Raw genomic sequence first — 19,605 nt, forward strand, 5'->3', positions numbered from 1 at the left:
GGCAGTGCCAAACACTTTTAAGTAGTACCAACAGTATGAACATAGTTAACGCTCAGTAAATTTGTGTGCTCCAGATTAAGCATGGCTGCTTTATTTTGCCCTCCTTGTGAAATCACCCATTGTCAATGCTGTGAATAGAAGGTGCTTAGAGTAGCAGTGGGAGGATGTAATGTGGTAATAGGTGTGATGAAGGGCAGGAATCTGTTAAAAAAGCTGGAACTGTAGTTGCAGCACAGGGGCCTTTAGGGCACAGCAGTTATAGCAGTGGTAAGATGTGAGCCTCTGGGGAAGGATTAGAGGATATGTACTGACAGTTGGACTTGTTTTTCTCTACTTTTATTTATTTGTGTGAAGTTTTACTAAAAGTCACTATTTTCTCTGCCTAATATGAAGGTCTTGTGGTTTTTTTGGTCCTTCAGTGCTTTGGTGGGGTGGTAAGCAGGGCAAAAGTGTGGGTGCTCCTTGGGAAAGGATGAGTTGGCTGCTTAGGAGACTTTCCTGTATGCAGAGCTGCATACAATGGCTGCTCACCATCCAGCATACACACACAGTGTCATCCACCAAAATTGTCTTGTGTATTCTAGGGTTAATGTCAGTGTATGCCATGGTTCTGTGACACTCTTGTTCCCAGGGAGTTTATTCTTACTTACATGTCTGGTTTCTGACATGTGACCTCATTGGCCAAACCTGCCAAGTTCTACTCCTGCTCTGTTTGAAGCTCTCGGCTGTCCAGGCTGGTCCCTGCTCCCTCATCTCATGTATCCAGGGGCTCAGTAGGCACTTCTACCCATTTGGGGTCTGCCAAACAGGACTCCACAGCAGCCACTCTTTTTGGATAGGACTCAGCAATTCTGTCACTTTAACTCCCAAAATAGTCACAGGATACCAGAATCAATTAGGTTGGAAAAGACTTCTGGGATCATCAAGTCCAACATCACCATCTTAACCAGACTTCAGCGCCCTGTCCAGTTTTGTTAAACACTTCCAGGGACAGTGATTCAGCCACTTCACTGGACATCCCATTCCAATGTCTAATCACCCTTTCTGTGTAGAATTTTTTCCTAATGTTCAAACTAAGCCTCCCCTGGTGCAACTAAAACCTGTGTCTTCTTGTCCTATCGCTAGTCCTGGACTCTCCCCAGTTTTGATGCTTGTTCTGGCAAAAGATGCTTCCCTTATGGCTTTGGTTATGCTTCTTCAGGGAGAACAGAATAATAAAGAATAGAAACCCCCCTTTCAAATGAATTTCTCATTCATAAAGCTTAAATGAAAATGTGGGACTTGCAGGATAATGAAAGTGGGATGGAGAGTGTGGGCTCTGATTTTTACCTTCTAAATCTGTGCTGCATTTTCTCCTGGTTTCCTGTTGTGATAATAGTAGTAAAATAACTTTTCTTCCACAGTGTCTATATGTAAAAGCTTTGATGTTTCATTCTTTGCTAGTTCTCTTCTGCAGAGCAGTTTTCATGTGTGCTCCCAACGTGTTTGTACAGTGACAATAACAGAGCCATAACTGGCTGATGAGTAATGAGAGCTGCTGTGGATAACTCTGTGCCTCCACAGTGAAAGGTAAACCACAACTGGTCACTCAAAATGGAATTCTGGGTTTTTTGGATATAACTCAAATACTATTGCAGTAACTTCTGCAGGCTCATTCTATATGTCACGTTGTCCACTTTAAAATATATTGCCTCCTTGTATCATTGAGAGCATTGTGTGATATGAAATCTTTGAAAACATTGAAGAGCTGTACAGGTGCACCTGGCTGACCTCTCTCATTCCATTTGTTATATTTCATGTCATATTATGTCATCTTTTATTCATCTCTTCACTAGTTAACTTTCCCTTCTTTTTAATTGCTCATTATAAATTTTTTTCCCCCAAACTTGTAGTACTTTTCATTTTACCTCTGTGAACCTATTTTGGTTTTGATTTGTGTTTTTTTTTGCCTTCTTTAAATAATTGACCATGAAAAAATACAGTATTATGCTGGTTTTGGCTGGGGCATAGTTAATATTCTTCACAGTAGCTGCTCTGGGGCTGTGTTTTGGATTTGTGCTGAAAACAGTGTTGGTAACACAGGGATATTTTCGCTGTTGCTGAGCAGCACTTGCACAGAGTCAGGGCCAGTTCTGTTCCTCACCCCCCAGTGAGGAGACTGGGGGTACACAAGGAGTTGGGAGGGGACACAGCCAGGACAGGTGACCCCAAGTGACCCAAGGGATATCCCAAACCATATGAAGTCATGCTCAGCACAGGAAGCCTGGGGAGAGAGGAGAGGGGATGTTTGGAGTGATTACACTCAGCTGTATGGTTTTATGGGCATGGTGGTATTTGGTGTAAGATTGCACTCGATAATATTGGAGGTCTTTTCCAACCTCAGTGACTGTGTGATGGTGTTTGTCTTCCCAAGTCACCATTATGTGCAGTGGAGCCTGGCTTTCCTGGAAATGGCTGAGCACCTGCCTGCCTGAAGTACTGAATGAATTCCTTGCTTTGCTTTGCTTGTGTGTATGGCTTTTGCTTTCCCCACTAAACTGTTTTTATCTCAACCCACAAGTTTTCTCACTTTTACTTCTCTGATTCTCTCTGCCATCCTGCCTGGGGGAGTGAGCAAGTGAGTGGCTGTGTGGTACTTAGCTGCCAGCAGGCATTAAACCATAACTGGTATAAAGATGAAGAATAATGATATAATAGCTCCAGTTGTCTTCTCTCCTATACAACCTAATGATTATCACTAGTGTTGGGAAAGGAATTTTCACGATTTATGATTCTCCAGGAAAAGAGGTAAGAGGGAAACAGGAGTTGGGGCATGCAGATAATAACAGAAATAACTTCAACAGAGATAGTCTTTCTCACTTTGTGTCTTCTCTAATTATGACGTGGTTGTCTGCTATTCTCTGGTATTTTACTGTATGGGCAAGTGAGCCCGTTTCTGAGATTTAACAGATCACAGATGAGAAAACATAGATTAGCCTGAGCTTTCTTCTCAGTCTTGCTGTCTCCAATGCTGCCTGCACCAGATGCTCCCTTTATTACCAAACTATTCCTGCTGGGTGTTTGCTGAGGGGTGCTCACATGCAAAGAGGCAGGGGTCTCAGCTCTCACTGACTTCTGCTTGACAGATTCTTGAACAACAAACTGCATGAGTTATTGAGAAACAAAGGTGACGTGCAAGCAAAGTGCCCAGAATAAGAGCATTTTATCTTCCTGCAAGTATGACTTCAACATTCTAGTTTTGGAAGTCTAATTTAAAAATAATTCAGTGCTTCACTGTTTAATTCTCTTGTGCTGTTGATGTGGGAGACTTCAGAGCGACAACAAAAATAAGGTAATAAAAGCAGACAATGACTTTGGTTATGTATTGTGTATCATAAATATTTGTGTCTCTGACTGGTTTCATTTTAGCTAGCTGAGGAAATATAACTTGCTGAAGGCGGTTACCTTTGTTCAAAGCCAACTGAGACAGCACCAGCACTCAGTAATTACAGCCATACAGTTTCCAGGAGACTCCTTCTTCACCAGACCTGTCGTCTCATGTCCCCATTTGTAACACTGTTCATTATATTCAACCTGCTGCCGTCACTCCAGAGCTTTCAAAAGGTGTTCTGTGGGCGACCGTGCTGCAGGACGTGGATAATGAAATAGTTAGACGTGACTTGTATTATAATCGGCTCACCTAACTTTCATTTGGCTTGAAAAGTAGACTTAATAAAAGCAAGAGTGAAAGGCATTTTATGTTTTTAATAAGGAGTCTCATGTGCTATAACCTGCTGTTTTTCATTGTGTGTCTCTTCTCATGGTTTCTTTTTGAGGCACCTGACAGAAGAAGAGCAGTGAATGTCTCTTAATCTTAAAGCTTTTTGAAAAACTGCAGTGGTAATCAACAGTACTCATCAGTAATTTCCAACTGCAGTAAGTGACTCAAAGTTTTTACATCTACATCTTAGATTTTAAATGGATAATTATTTGTTAATGGTGAAGATAGTCTCTTCAAAAACAAACCAAAAATATCTATACACTCTAGAACAGCACATCTGTTTAATCACTTATTAGCAAACTTTTTTTCAATATCTAATAATAAGTCTGTAAAAGTCCCCCTGCCCTTGCAGTATCTCCAGCTGGACTGTAAAGGAGCTAAAGGAGTTTGTGCTGCTCTGTTCTGTGGCGAGACAGAGCCACACTTCACATCAAGCTTTAGAAATTCCTAGAAGAGCAATGAATAGAGACAAGTTCAAACACTGAAACCATTGGAAAATAGCTTCCTAATGTAAACCAGAGCTCTTTGTTGTAGTGCTGTTACCTTTGTGTGACTGGGCATTGCTACAGGTGATCCACAGTGTAGCTCCAGGGAAGCCCCATCCTTGCTGCTGCAGACCTGGATAAGCACCATAGCACAGACGAGAGGCAGGATGCAGGTCTGTGGGCAGGATAAAGTGAGGGTCAGGTGGAAATGCAGCCACAGCAGGAATTTCTAAATAGATACCTGATTTCTGAGGTCATATGCATAGTGATAAGAGCAGTAATATAACTGGGAGAAGAAAAGCCCTGTGTCCCGAAATGGGCAGCTGTGCTCTCAGTGGAGTAGGTTCCATAAATGCAGGTATGACTGATAGGATTGCATGAAATGACAGCTGGCAAAAAAATACCCAGCTTGCTCTGTAAAAACCAGAGGTAGTGTTGACCAGTGGTGGAAAACCCTTGGAGGGGGGCAGCTGGTTACCTGCCCCTTTGATTAAGAACATCTGGGTTTCAGTGCAGTGTCTTCATCTCCCAGCTCTCCTTGCACTTGTTCTGGGTACAGACCTAGAGCTGTGCCACCAAAAATACCATTTTCAGCCATGACTGTAAAGTCATGGTATTCAGGTTTTCTCCTTGTCACAGCTACTAATAAATAGTCACATTTCCTGTAAACTTCAGACATCTATTTTGCACCTTCTTCTACTTAATTTTGTCCTAGACTCCAGCTGAAATTGGTGAAATGCTCTTCTCCTCATAATATTAGTTGTGCAGAGTATACAGTAGCTTTAGTTGTCATTGCCTTCTCTTAGCAGTTTTTGACAGATTGGTTCAGGGACTTGTGTCAATACCTTGTTATGTTTTTTTTAGCTGTGCAAGATGCAGGCAACCAATGGCTGGATTTTCTAGGCTCTTTACGTTTGGGAAAAGTATGTGTATGGAAGACAAATATCTGTGATCATGTGAGAGGATCTTGCCTTTGTATATTTATAAATGCCTAGAGAAGTAATCAGAGACATCTTGTGAGAGCTTTAGACAGAGCTAGGAAAAAAAATAAATAGAAATAAATTCAAGAACTGTTTTAGTTAAGTTTAATGCTGAAGAGAAGACCTGGAACCTTGGTCATTGTCTTTGGAACCATGCTGGTATCTTTTAGCTTTCATCCACCCCTTCCCCCTGAAAACCTATTACTTGTCATCCCTTTCCCACTAACAGTTTCCAAGATTTCCTAAACTGCTTTCAGCTACACTCACACATGACTACTCACTGACCCTTGTAATCCATCCTGTCACTCATGACCTATTCTGCAGAGCCACAAAAACCACGTTTTCTCTTCCCTGCTGAAATGCCTTCAGCTGGTGGAGCCCAGCCATGCCTCAGTGGCCCTTTAACCACTTCCACTTGCTCTGACCTCTCATTCCCAGCTTTCCAATTGTTATGGCTGGCACAGGTATGGTCTGTTTTCAGTTCCATTAGCCAGGCATTGTTTGTGCAGTGTGAAAGGGAATGCTGCCTCCCTGCATTCAATGATCCAGCTGTTGAAAGAAGTATTTTTAATTACAGGATATTGAATGAAGTATGATTTGTCATATTAGGTACTGAGTAGTGAATGTAATAATGCATCTTTTCTACAATTACACAAGTTAATAACATTTCTATTGACTACAGTTTCAGGAAAGGTCTCTGTGGTAGGAGATATTTAGTGTGTTGAGGTCAGTGACACAAGTCTAGTTAAATTCAGTAACACCAAGATTTAACCACTAACTGACAACTCAGATGAAAAATAGCAGTGAAATGATCAGATCACTTACTCTTCCTCAGGTTGCCAAAGATTTAGATGATGCTTAAATCAATTTGCTAAGTCTTTTTCACTGTGACTGTGTGCTCCATCCCTCACAGCCAGAGGTATTTCTGGACCTTTCCACCAGTGGTGGCCAATACCTCTGTGGTAGTGTGCACCTCTATTTTAAAAATCACAGAATTATATTGGACTAAATCCAGAAGTGGGGTATGTGGAAATGAGTTGTTGCCCATACCCTGTGTAGGAGGACTGCTGGACACTCACGTGGACATAATTCACTCTCTTTTGGGGGTTGGTCTGAGTTACTTATGGGAGAGCTAATGTTCTTGGAAATGTCAATCAGTTTTCATTTTAATAACATGCCTGATTGAATTCAAAACTAGCATTTAATGTTGACACTGCACATGAACTGACATGTCATTATACACATGCTAACCTAGATTTATAAAATAATAAAATCATTGTGATTTAAATTCCCTCAAAATATTGATGGAAAAAGTGTCATACACTTATGGGAGTAGCTTACTTGCTAATGTGTTTGCCATTTTTTACTGACCTTATTGTGAATGCAACCTTGCTGCAGGCTCCTGCAAATTGGAGCTCTGCTACAGTATTTCTGTTCAGTTAATACCTGCAGAGCCACATATTTACTGGAAGAGCACTCTATTCTTCCTCCCTTCCTTCTGGAATACATTACCCTAATAACCAAAATGACAGTCTAGAATAATACATCTTTATTGATGTAGTTCTTGTTTCTGCTCTGTGATAAGAGGCATAGTGATTTCATTCAAGCAGGGTATGACACTGACAATTTCTTTCTACTTCAATGTTCATCTAGCTGAAGGAAAACCAGCCTGAATCAAGAAGAAAGAGTTTCTCTTTATTTGCTGTGCTAAAATAAAGCTGTGCTAAGGGAACATGAAGGCTGCAAAGGCACGCTTTCAGTAGGGGGTGGAGATTCCAGGATTAACACGGCCAGTGTCGTGTTTTAGGACTTTCACACTCAGGCATTATGGAACTGCCTTTTGTTAGAATTTGCATACTATTTCAGTTGTACAGTGGTGCTCATAATGCCATTTCAGTTTAAAATGATTTTCAATTATGAGAATGGTAGGTCTTTTGGGGAATACAAAAGGCAAAAGTCTGATTTTTGTAATTTCTGAGCCAGAAAGGGTGGAGGGATGGAAGGAAGACAGTGGTATTCCTGTGGAAAAAGGTGGGGCTTTTTTTTGGTGGTAGGGTATCTCCTAGAGGTAGAAACTTAAAACTGGAAATGAGGTTAATTCATGGCAGATCCTCCACTGTAAATCAATTACAAATTAAAAAAGAAATTAAACAGCTGAATGGAATTTTTGTTCAGCTTGGAAAAAGAAATGTTTGATCTTTGACTGGAGCTCTTTAGTTTCAATTTTTTATTTCTACATTTATCTGGTTATGATATTTGGTAATTTTAGGGATATCTCTGAATTTATTTCATCAAATTATCATTTTATTCTTGTGGCAACAATGCCTTTTTTTATTAACTTCCTGAACTAATCAAATGACACCTATGTGTGTGGTTGAATGTCAAAGTCTTGATTACATGCTTAAATTGAAAGCCATGCTTTTAGAAGAGGCTGCATGCTCACAGATTCTCCACTCTTGACTTTGTGCTGGTTTCCCTTCCTTGGTTACCTGAACTGTAGCTTGGTTCCCTCCTGGAGGGAATTTCCTTTTGTGGTGGGTACAGACAGCATTATTCTGGTGAGTTGTGTGTATTTAAGAAAAGAAAAAATATGAAGAGAGAGAAATGGTATGGCTAGAAAAAATTATTTGTAATTTGGCCCTAAATTATCAAGCTTTATATAAATACTGAGCAGGGAATTTCTCCTTTTGTGTTTCAGTATAACAAAGTGGGTTGACAGCTAGAGAAACAATCTAAGAAATTTTAATTAAAATAATATTTTTGACATTTACATGGGAAAAAAAGAGCAAGAATTATGCCTCTGAGCAAGTAAAGTCATGTTGCCCTGAAAAGATCCTGTCAGATCAAGGCTGTGAAGAAATACAGGTTCCAAGTTGTTTTGGACAGTATGTATCAGGGTCATTAAAGCCAACCTTCAGATACAGTGAAAAATTAATTTTCCAACATAGTAGAAAGTGAGAGAGGAAGTGAAACTATGACATCTGTGTTTGAATATAAAGAGGACACAGAAATTAAAGAACTGGCCTGAGATGCTAAGGGAGGCACAGGGGGCTTGTAATGACCTTGTCACTTATATTCCACAGTAATGTGCAGTTCTCCCTTCCCTGCAGAGATTTCTATTGAAATTACCCATATCTAGACTGTTCTAATAAACCTGCTTGTAATTAGTTGGACCTGAGTTGCTTTCTGAGATTTGCTTTGGAAAGAAAAATAGAACTAACTGTTCTCAAGTGAACTGAACTTGGTATTTAATCACAGAATGGGCTGAGTTAGAATAAAAAGTTCAATATTTGATTTTGGGGGGAAAAAAATAAAGAATCTTAGAATTGCCTTTGAAGAAAGAGGAGCAAATTAATTTATTGTTTCTTTGGGTTGGTAAATGGAAGTATTGCAGTTTGTACAAAAGAGAATGCTTTTCATTTCTTTTGGAAAGAACAAAAAACCAATGTTGGTGAGAAATGCAGAGAGAATTCAGAAGCATTGGAATATAAGCTAAGAGTTGAAAGTAAGAGGCATTTCAGCTTCATAAGTCATTTATAAATAGCATTGAAATAAAATAATGATCATTTAAGAACAAACACATTATGCATTTTGAAGAGGAAACTTTTAAAATAGTTCAATAGTTTTCATGTGATTAATTGCTTTGGACTTGAAACCTAATAGATATTTTTGCCTTCCTTATAATAGTAGTGTCAAAGGGAGAAATATAATGAACAGTAAAGGAAACAGCAAGACAGAGTGTGTTTCTTTAAGTCTTTCCAAAATTATGTATAATTTTACTAATGTTATTGTTCTCTACCCTCCCACCCTCTCTTTCTATAGATGTATATGGATTCATGTGTTAAAATGGAAATTTGATTTAGGGCTAAGCAAACTATTTCCATGGAAATAATAACATTGTTGATGTCCTTTGGTTTGGGAAGCGTTCCAGAAAAAGCAATCCATCAGTTTTTCTTCAGTCTAGACACAGGCCAGGAATAATGATCACTTTTGCAAATGAGTGCAGTGTTAATAGGAACCTTTGTATTTGGATTTTCATGGTTTTGAGCAGCTGCAGTTTATGGGGTGTATATGGAGTGTGTGTGTGTGTATATATATGTGTGTGTGCACACAGAGAGATAAAAAATTTCTGTTCAGAAATTGTGTTCAGATTGTTTTTACCATGTCAGTTTTTGTAAATGACAGTAGAGGTTCATTAAATTTTCTTTGACCATCTTTTAGTCTGCAGCCCATTCAGCATTATTTGTATTCTTAGCCATTTATCTAGTTGTGGTCAAGAAAGAACTAAGAAGCACTGACTATCTAAGAGTGTATGATCTTGTGTGAGACTAATGGCTTTCTTGAGATTATTCACAATCAAAAGTCTAAATAAGTCTAACCCATTTGAAGATTTAAGGATAAACTTGTCTCACAATGAAAAGTTAAAATTTGTGTTCTAGTTGCAGAGCATCATGTGCTAGATTTCACCAATGGACACGTCCTGACAGTGCTGGGAGAGCCAAGAAGTTGCATTTCAGTTGCAGGGCAGTGCTCAGGGGGCTTCTGTCTGATTCTCTTGGGTGCTTCCAAATGGCAAAACCAACACGAGAAATGCAAACACACCCTAATCTGGTATAATTATTTGTACTTATTTATTATGAAAAATATTCAAAGGGTTGTTTTGCAGTAAGTGCTGGCATTATTTTTTATTGTTTGCAGTAATATGTATGATCATGGACAAAGGGCCATTGTTAAGCCTTTTAAAATAAAAGAATTAAGCGTGAAAGACATCAAGGCGTTTCTTTAAACATCAGTGTATATAAACCAGTATTTATAAAACCTTTATAAATTACAGCCTTTACTGATGAGGCATATTCATATTGATGTTCAATTTATTTACCCAGGAGACCAATTTATTTTGCTACCTCGGTGCTAACTGTTTCCATTGACACCCAGGTCTGCTCTGACCAAGCAACTGTGACAAGTGGTTTATTGAACTGTAAACGGGCTCTGTCTGACTCTAAACAATGGCTTTATCTAATTATGAAACCCCATGCACCATTTCAGTCCAGTGTTGTTCCTTATACAAACAAGATTTTAATGGTATTGAAGAATTAATTTGAGTCTGGGTGCACCTTGCTACAGTGGAAGGGTCTGCCTTGGGACTTGATAGCTCAGATCTGAAGTGAACTGCCTGAGATGTTCTGACTGCAGTTTGTTGGACACTATGAATGCTTGAGAGGGCAAGAGTGAACTGCCTTAGAAGATGATATAAAGGAAAGGGAATAACTGAACAAAATCTATTGCTTATGCTTTAAATGCATCTGATATTATCAAGATGATTTTTTGAAAGAATAACACTGATAGAAGAAATATAGGTGTACTTGTGGAAAGGAAAATTGGATCCTCAAGAATAAATTAGCTGTGAGGCTTGGAACTACTAGCAGAAATTGAATAGGCCCACTTGAAAAACCTCCACTATTGTCCTTATTGCTTTGTCAGAAGACAGTAGATTCCAATCATACTTTTGTTTTCACCTATCAGTAAGTCAGCTTTTTCAAGAATATTCACCAATAACCATAGAAAGAATTCAGAGGGTTTACTCTACTTTAATGCTGTAGTAAAAAAAAGGGAACATATGTATATTGCACAACAGAAGAATATGTTAATGTTCTAGTAGCATACCTGATACATGTGTGAGTGAGAACAAATCTCCTTTCCAGTTAGAATTTGCACAAACAGCGATTTGTAAGCAAAATTCATTTAATTCCTCTTTATCACTGAGAAATGTTTGGATTGTTTTTTGAGGCATTGCTTAATGATCTTGTATAATTGGTTTCACATGTTAAGTCCCTATTGGTAGTTTCACTGTGATTTTCTTATGAAATATGAAACTCTTAAAAATTTAATGGTGAATTAATATTAATTTAACCAAATATTTCAAGATTAAATTGATTAATATTTCATCTTCTATATGGCTATGCAGATTTTTGAAAGCCACTCCAGTGTTGTCTGGCAAACTGCTTGGTTATACAAAGACTGTTTAGAAATTTCTTGGCTCATGTGGTTTCTATGCAGTAGTCAGGCTGCCTGGGTCGCTGGTTATTTTTATTCATCCTCCAGAGTGAATGTAAATGAAGTGCAGGAAATGGAGGAGCTAAAGAAAGTTTACCAAGTCTGATGGAGTCTGCAGTTTCGCTGTGCCTGGCTAGAATACACTCTCAGAAGGAGCTCTGTGTGATTTTGCAGGTTAATCTCTGTTCGCAGCAGGGTCTGACTTGTATCAAGCCTGCCATGCTCAGGCACCTGAGGCTGTCACTGACAAGGGGCTGCCAGGGATGGACTGCCACCCATCAGGTGCAAATGAGTCAGTTGCACAGAGCTGATAAAGCCAGAGATTTACTGAAGTAGACAGGCCTGTTCTAAAACAAGCTCCTCTCTCGATTGGAACCCTGTCACTTTAATCAGTCATCTGCCCGTGTCAGGCACAGCCAGCAGAGTGCAGGAGGAGCAGCTGGGGGCTGGCACGGGCTGGTGGCTGGGCCAGGCAGGGTGGGCTCCCTGCTGCCACAGGACTCTGCTGGACTCTGCAGACACAAGGCCATGGCTTGGTGCTGGGGGTGTCCCAAGGGCTGATAGGTAGTGCCAAAGGATGACTGGTTTTTTTTCCAGGTGATCTGTGCCTCCTCCCGTGTTTTTAATACATCATTCTTGTGTCCCAACTGTGCTTTTCAAAGTCTGGAATAGTCTCCTGGACAATAACTCAGCTCTTCCATCTCTATTATCTCTATTGCCATACAGAGCTGTTACTGTAAATGCATATCCGAGTCCTGGAACAACATTTTGGACCAACAATCAAGCAGTGACTATTGATACAGTATGGAATATTCTAAGTAAGTCTTTTTGGTCCTGGAAATTTCAGTTTCCTAGTCTGTACTTTACATACAGAAATCAAAATCTATGGCCAAATGAGACATAATGACAAATTGTCATGAAAATGCATGAAAAATAGCTTTGACCTTAGAAGCTCCCAAACTGCAACAGACAGATCTACTTGCCAAAGCCAGAAGTAGTCGATTGAATCATGTAGGCACCATAAAGTTAGCTGAAGTGCTAATTAAGTATGGTCCTCTTAAAAAGAATTCATGCTTCATCCTGGCAAGATGCCCATAAGAAAAAGATCTGTCACAGTCTTGCAGAGTGTAGTAATTAAGGTTTAAAATACTTCCTAGTCTAAAACAAGAACAGTTCAGACAGAGCTAACCGTTTAAACAGCATCTCTTATGAACCGACACTGCTCTTCTATTTCAGACTGGCATGTTTTAACTCTTTTGTTATTGGCATCTGTGCAAAATATAGAGAAAAACAGAAATTAGGAGTTCTGAATCTTGCATTTCGTTTCACATTTCAACCTGTGAATTGTGGAGGAGGGAGACCTCCATCAATACATTAGTCATATTGCTTTCAGTAGTGACTAAATACAAAATGAAAGGTCAAGTTGATTGCATATGGCCCTGATTTAAATAGGATAAACATGTTCTATGTGAGTATGATCTCCCAGTATCATTTTGAATAGCATGTTATCTTTTTAGATCTCTGAACTATCACAATCTATTTTCTATTCAAAAAGGTCAGTCTAGTTTTAAGGGTGGAAAGTATTCAGGGGCCCAAGATCAGGAACCTTTTTGTACTGCACTATTAGTCTGTGTTACATTTCTGGAGTAATCCAATACTTGTCTCAGAAAAGTCTGCCCTCTGGCATAGTCATTCTGCTGTCATAAGAGTTTAGTTTTCTGTGATCTTGGTGGTATTTAACAATAAGGTCTGAACTGCATGTTTAGCAGAAGCTGTGGGAGCATGGATGTCAAGTCGATTAATCACAGATAAAAAAATAAAAATCCCCTGGCTGGCCTGTCAACCAAGGATTAGCTGTGTCCTCACTGCAAAACCTATTCAAACAACCCACCAGTTAGGTCAGCTAGTCCTTCTGAGACCTTTTAGGAGAAACTGGCAGTCGCAGCTTACAGTTCCTGAGTGTGTGCATAGATACATGGCTGGAAGACCACAGGCTACTCCTGTGTGGTGTTTGCTTCGCTGATGCCAGGCTGATGCAATTGCATTAAATCAGTGTCAAACTGCATGTTCCAAGGAGCAGGTGAATGCATGAGATGGAAGGGTATCAGCAGCACTCTGATAGCAGCTCATGAGCATGTTTCTGTAACTCAGCAATTCATTTTTGGCCTGACTTTATTTGAAAGGTAAATATTAGGTGTATAGGTTTATTAAAAGATAAAGAAGATGAATTTATTAGTGTGTTTTCTAAATATTTTCTCATATACTGAAAAGATTAATTTTTTGCAGTGATGATGTGACTTTCATATAAACATGTCTGAGGGCACGTGAGGAAATTGAGCAAATGCTACAGAAATTTAGTCTGGATCTGCTGCTCTGGTTTGGCTAATGAAAGCAGGCAGTGTCTCTTCTGGTGGGGCCTGGTGACCTATCTCTGTCTTTCAAGTGATGTTGTACTGGTGATTTGTGGTGGGTGAATTGGGATGACTTTTGTTTTTTATCTGGTTAAAAAGGTCACAAAAATGTCTTGCAGTCCTCTGTTGTGGAAGAAACTTTTATTTTTCTCTGCTGCAGCTCTCAATCAATGTGGCTGTTCTGCATGGTTAACAACATATCTCCAGAATCCTATTACTATGCAAAGTAATTTCAAATTATTTTGCAAATAAAGTGCTCAGACTCTGTTGGATTTCCTGACTTTCTGGAGTTATCTTAAATTCTCAGAACCATTTGGCCCCATTCATTTTCATTTGCAGAATTATCAGTAATATGGAAATCAGTGTTAATTATTTCTCTAGCCACTATTGTCAGCACTAGCCAAAAATGACATTTTAAATCTTTGTCTTATTAGCAATTCTGATACAGAGGCACTCATTCAGCATGGTGCTCTGTGTCTCTGGCACCTTCACTGGCCATCCAACTCCAGGCTGCCTGGGAGGCCAGTGGGAAGAAGAGCTGCCTGGGATATTCTCACTCCAGTAATAAATGCAGCAACCTCTTCTCCCAGTCTGGTGTTGGCCTGGGTTTCCAGGGGCTCCTCAAGGTGCTTGTCTCAAACCCTATGGCATTGGTTACTTTGCATCCTTTGGCAAATTCTGTCCCCTTTATTGGCTGCACGGGCAGCTGGACCCAGCTCCAGCAACCTCTGTGGATGTTCAGCCTTGCTGGCTTGGGAACTGCTTTGGACCAGGATGTTAGGTAAAGGATGTGGGACACATGCCCAGGTTTTGGATCCTGCTGAGAAGACTTTTCATTCACATTTGTCCTCTTGGTATAAAGAATTTCTAAGGAGTGCCCTTAACTTTATAGTTTGACACATTAAGATTTATATTTAAAATTCAATTATACATTTATTAAAAGGTTGAGGCAGAGTATGAATATGTAAAGTGAGAATTGAAATTAAATGTCATATTAGGGTTTGCTTTAGGGTCTGTAAAATTTGGTGTACCTAGAATATGGTTTTAAAATCTATAGCAGCCTTAATGATTTTTCAATATACCTGTAATTCTGAAGCTCTTGAGAAAGGTAATAATTTTTCGTTTTTGTTCGGTAATGAATGACAGGCCAAGTAGAACAAGTTCTGAAATTTGATATTTTTTCAAAGACCCATATATATATATATATATATATATATATATATATATATATAGTAAAATGATGACAATGGAACTTGTTTATTAAACTAATGTTGTGATTTTATCACTTCATTCTTGGTATCTTAGTACCTGATATTAGCCTGGAATGGTTGTCATGGTAGCAGAACACACTGTTCCTTTAATTTGACCCGAAGTTCAAGCCCTGCTGTTGTGGCAGAAATGCCAAGAACATCTCCAGTTTTATTAAAAAAAATCCTATCAAATACATGCAAAACCAAAGATGACTGAAAAGGAAGGACAATCTGACATGACATTGAAAAAGAGAAGAGCTTTATTTTAACTAGGGGATCAAGAAATAAACAACTGTTAGGATGCATTCACTGTTAACTGTGTGTTCTCTGTTTAGGCTGACTTGCTCCACCACCATTATATTAATTAGTTCCAGTAGAAGTGGCTTCCCTTTAAAATTTGCTTTTATTTATGGATGGAGCCCAGAAAATGGAGAAATTCTTGGTACTGTTAGAGGAATGTCCTTTCCTGAGGCCAGCTAGTGAGATGAGAATGTAGGAAAGATGATCTCAAAGAAGACTCTGGAAGTTAGAGCGTGCTCAGATGAGTAGAGTTTGAAAACACGTTGTGCTGAAGGAGTAGCAGTTAATGCTGCTGTAATATTTGGAGAGATTATGGAGGCAACATAAATCTGTGATGCAGTAGAAAGGGTGACACGTGCCTTGCTGCCTTTGTGTCCATGTGCTGTGCTGCTCTCACTTTATCATTTTTGCAGCTTAAAGGAGGATGTCTGTGTCAAATGCTCCTGGTGCTCTAAACTGGTCTAGGTTTTCAAGAAACGATTGAGGCAACAGGTTTTAATCTCCAACTTTCAATTTGAGAACTGTGGCAACGACTTAGGGTAAAAAAAGTCTTACTGCTTGAGCAGACCTAACGAGGTCTTGGTGCTGTTCACACATGGGATATTATGTTCTGCACCTGTCCAGAGACTGCTTTGCCAAGTCCTGCAGTAGCTGCTCTATTTTTGTTATTTACTGCTGCTGAACTTCAGCAGGGAGCATTTCCAGAGAGATGTGTGTCATCCATGCTGCAGCACATCTGCACATTGCCCACATCAGCAGCTGTTTGGCCAAATCAAGGCAGGTTGGGTGGCTGATGGCCTCTTTGGAGTTGAGGGACAGAACTGTGGGATCTCTGTTCATCCATGCAATACTGTCCTGGCCTGGGATGTTGGCTGAGGACTGTCTCAAGATGAAAAGAAATAGGGGTGAACTTCAACAGTCTGTATGCAGTGGTCATTTGGGATTGGTATAAAACTCTTCTGATACCCAAAACATTTTATCAGGAGTAGGCACTGACAGCAAGCATGATTTTAACACTAAATCTTTTATGCATGATTGTGCTAGAAGCCAAAAGTGAGAAAAACATGCTGAGGGCAACATGGGCTTGGCTGATCCCCAAGGGCTGGCAAACTGGGACTGGGACTTGAGGACAAATACAGCAGAGGACCCTTGGAATGGTACCCACCCATCCTGCAGTGACTGGGGCTGGCCCAGGACAGTAACTGGGGTCAGGCACACAGCAGTAATTGCCAGGCAAGTCCATGGTGATGTAGCAAGTCTGATGTCCAGAAGAGATAATATAATGTGGGTGAGTTTTTAAGGTCATTACTGCCCTAAAGATTTAGTGGATTTCAATTTTCACACTCCTGTAGACTAGCAGCATGAAACCTTTGTGGGTGTGGGGTTAGTTCTCCCCAGTCCCTTACAGCTGTTCTGGACCATAGTCAAAAGCTGTGAGTTACTAGTCTGTTGTTGCATTTACTCAGAACAGAATGTTAGGGAGAATTCTGTGTCCTGGAGAATTATCCTTGCCTTCAAAGAGTAAAATATGAATGCAAATCAGTTTGCAAGTATCATTCCAACATCAATAATTTTCAGTTGAAGAAAATGCGAACAAAGTATAAATAACCTAATTATTACTGTTCTTCCTAACACAAATGATGCCTTCTGAATTCTGATCTTATGGGAAATAGATGGGAAAAAAGAGACACAAAAAGTACAAGCATGTGAGAGTTACTCTGTTCTGTTCTAACAGCAGATCAGTTTAGGCTAATTTGCCATGTAGTGTGCCCTTTGATAAAGCCAAAACGTTCCAAGTTCTTTTCTGGGTTTTCATGGCTGTGATATAAGCTTGTGTTTTATTTTATGGTAGTGAAAAAGAGAGTATGCTCTGAATATCAGTGTTAAAAAGGCATCGCCCAGTGCTGGGTGTTTTTAATGTTTCTTTTGAAGATGCTCAAATTTCCTCTTTCTCTCTAAAAGTGAGTCCCAGATTTCACCTGATGAATTAGACTTGTTTAACCCTCCCAAAGGGATGCAGCTTTTGGCGTCTGCTGTGCAGCAGGGGTTGTGGAATTTTGGGGCTGTGGGATTTCAGGGTTGAAGCACACAGAAGGCCCATGCTACAGTGTGCACACGAGTATAGCCACCTCCATTTGTTTTTTCTTTTTCTCCTAAAGTAATGTAAAAAACCCAAACCAAACCAGCCCTTCTCCTTGATTTCCAAGCCCTTCAGGTTTGTTTAGTAGCTCAGGAGTAAGCACAACCCTGCTGCTCTTTCAGAAGTGCCTAAAGAGCTATTTGTAACCTTTGCTTGGGTATAGTACAAACATGACCTTTGCAGGTTTCCAAACTGCAAAAATCAGAAGCTTCAACATTTTGGTATCCCCGTTACAGCCTGTATATAATGGAGAAAGATCTGTCCTTGAAATGCTTGACCAAAATTTTTCTAGGGTAGTTTAACAAAGGTTTTAAGTGCTCCATTTTTCACCTTCCAACATTTAAGTAAATGTTTTGTAGAAGGTGTATAATGGTATTAAGTCTTCCTTAGAAAAATTATTTCTGTTAGGACCTCAGTGTAATGTTCCTGTAGTTTGTGGTTTTGTAGTGGTATTTTTTTTGTTGTTGTTGTTGGGTTTTTTTAATTTTATTTATTTTGGGTTTTTTTTGTATTTTAAAGCCCTGGGCTGTATTCCAATGTAATTTGTGATTGTTGGTTGAGGAAAGAAAATTTTGCAACAGGTAATGTAGACATAGTTAAACCTGGATAAAAAGATAAGGTGTAAAAGAAAACTGTTTGTATTATTAGATCAGCTTTCAATTTTGGTAAAAGTGAATAAATAAGAATGCATATTTCTTCCTCTTAATGTTTCTTTATCTATTTGAAGGTGGGTTTTGCCTTCATTTTTTTTTTATTAATACTGAATTTCTGCTGTAATTAATGATTTTGATTCTGACTCGGTCTTGACCAAAAAAAGGGTTGGAACAAAAAAAATACATTCAGATCATTTTAATTGAAGCTGCTATTTTAAAGGGGGGAAAAAAAAAACCCTTAAAATTTCTATCTGAATGACCTTGTCCTGAGGGAAAAAAATCAAATTAAAATTATTTTAGTAAAAAAGCGACTTTCATCTTATTCCTATTTTGCTTTTTGTTTGCAATTAGAACCTTAATTTTGTTCAATTAGAACCTTAAAAAGCATCTGAAGAATGAAGTAATGATCGAGAAATATTATTTCAAAGTTCTTCCAAAGCAGTACATTCAGTGTGATTTCTGTAGCTGTTTTTGCAGGAAAAAAAATCTGCTTTTGAGCTACCTTAGAATTTTAATTGTTTGTTTGTTTTGCAGCATCACTATCCTGGGCAGAAAGAATCTGAAGTGTGTCATGTTTAAGATAGAATTCTTAGCCTGAGCTAATGCCCTCAGTCATTCCTCTGTGAGATATGTGCAAAGGTGTTAAGTAGCCTGTGACATCTGATAATAGCACTCCCATCTAAACAGCCTGTGCAAGGAAATTAGAATATTGCCAAATTCCATAAGCATAAAAAGAGCATATTCTGTCTTATCCATTTATTCTTGTTAGAGGTAATCCAGATAATAGCATGTAATGTGTGTAGGTACATCTTTAAGTAATCTACACTGAAGATAAAGTTCATTCAGAGCGACTAATGTGTGTTCTTCCAGCTGCAGCTACTGGAAGAGTTCTAAAAGAATTGCATGAACTTTTTGAACATAAGTTGCTTTCTTAAACAGGAACTAGAAATTCAGAATTGTTAATGACTTTTTTTAAGGTGTGTGCAGGAAGGGAATATGAAATTCAGTTTTTTATGGCTTTGCTTGATATCAGGACAACTTAATTCAACTCAGCTATTCATCTAATTCCTTGTTAGCCTAAGAGAAAACGAAATTAATCTTGGTGTTGACGTACTTGTACAAATAAATTCTGGAGGTGATCAGAGCTCTAAAAATCATGGTAGAAGTCAATTATTCATTAAAATGACCATTTATATCGCCTAATTATTTCTCATTTGTGTACCCTGAACTGGGTGCTGTGGCAGGACCCCGTGTCTCCAGTGCAGAATGGATGGGCCGTGATCATCAGCTGCTCTGTTAGCTCCTCGGGGCAGTGGCAGTGCTGCAGAGAGGTGTGAGGTGTGACTGCCAGAACCAGCGTGGTTTTCCATCTCTTTCCCATCTAGTTATGTGATCACTCAGTGGCCTGGCAGCATGTCAGGTGATGGGCTGGAACCAGCGACCCCTCACCAGGGGTGCCAGGTTGTACACCTCAGAGTTAAGAAGAAGAAATATTTCAAATCTGGCATTAGGGTTGGTTGGGTCTCTGCTGTTAGGAGGCTGCCTAGTGCAGAGTGCTGGGCCTCAAACTGT

The 19,605-nt window shown here is 39.3% G+C and overlaps 1 long non-coding RNA gene across 1 annotated transcript in view; it reads left to right on the plus strand.

Moving 5' to 3' along the window:
* The first annotated feature begins 2,648 nt into the window (after nucleotides 1-2,648).
* LOC148222829 (uncharacterized) overlaps nucleotides 2,649-19,605 on the plus strand; it is an 80,545-nt gene continuing 63,588 nt past the window's right edge. The window contains exon 1 of the long non-coding RNA XR_015805421.1: nucleotides 2,649-2,787. This is a non-coding gene — a long non-coding RNA (uncharacterized LOC148222829). The remainder of the gene's footprint in view (nucleotides 2,788-19,605) is intronic.

Source organism: Sturnus vulgaris, chromosome 9 (genome assembly GCF_052056855.1).
Source record: "Sturnus vulgaris isolate bStuVul1 chromosome 9, bStuVul1.hap1, whole genome shotgun sequence".
NCBI classification, from domain to species: domain Eukaryota; kingdom Metazoa; phylum Chordata; class Aves; order Passeriformes; family Sturnidae; genus Sturnus; species Sturnus vulgaris.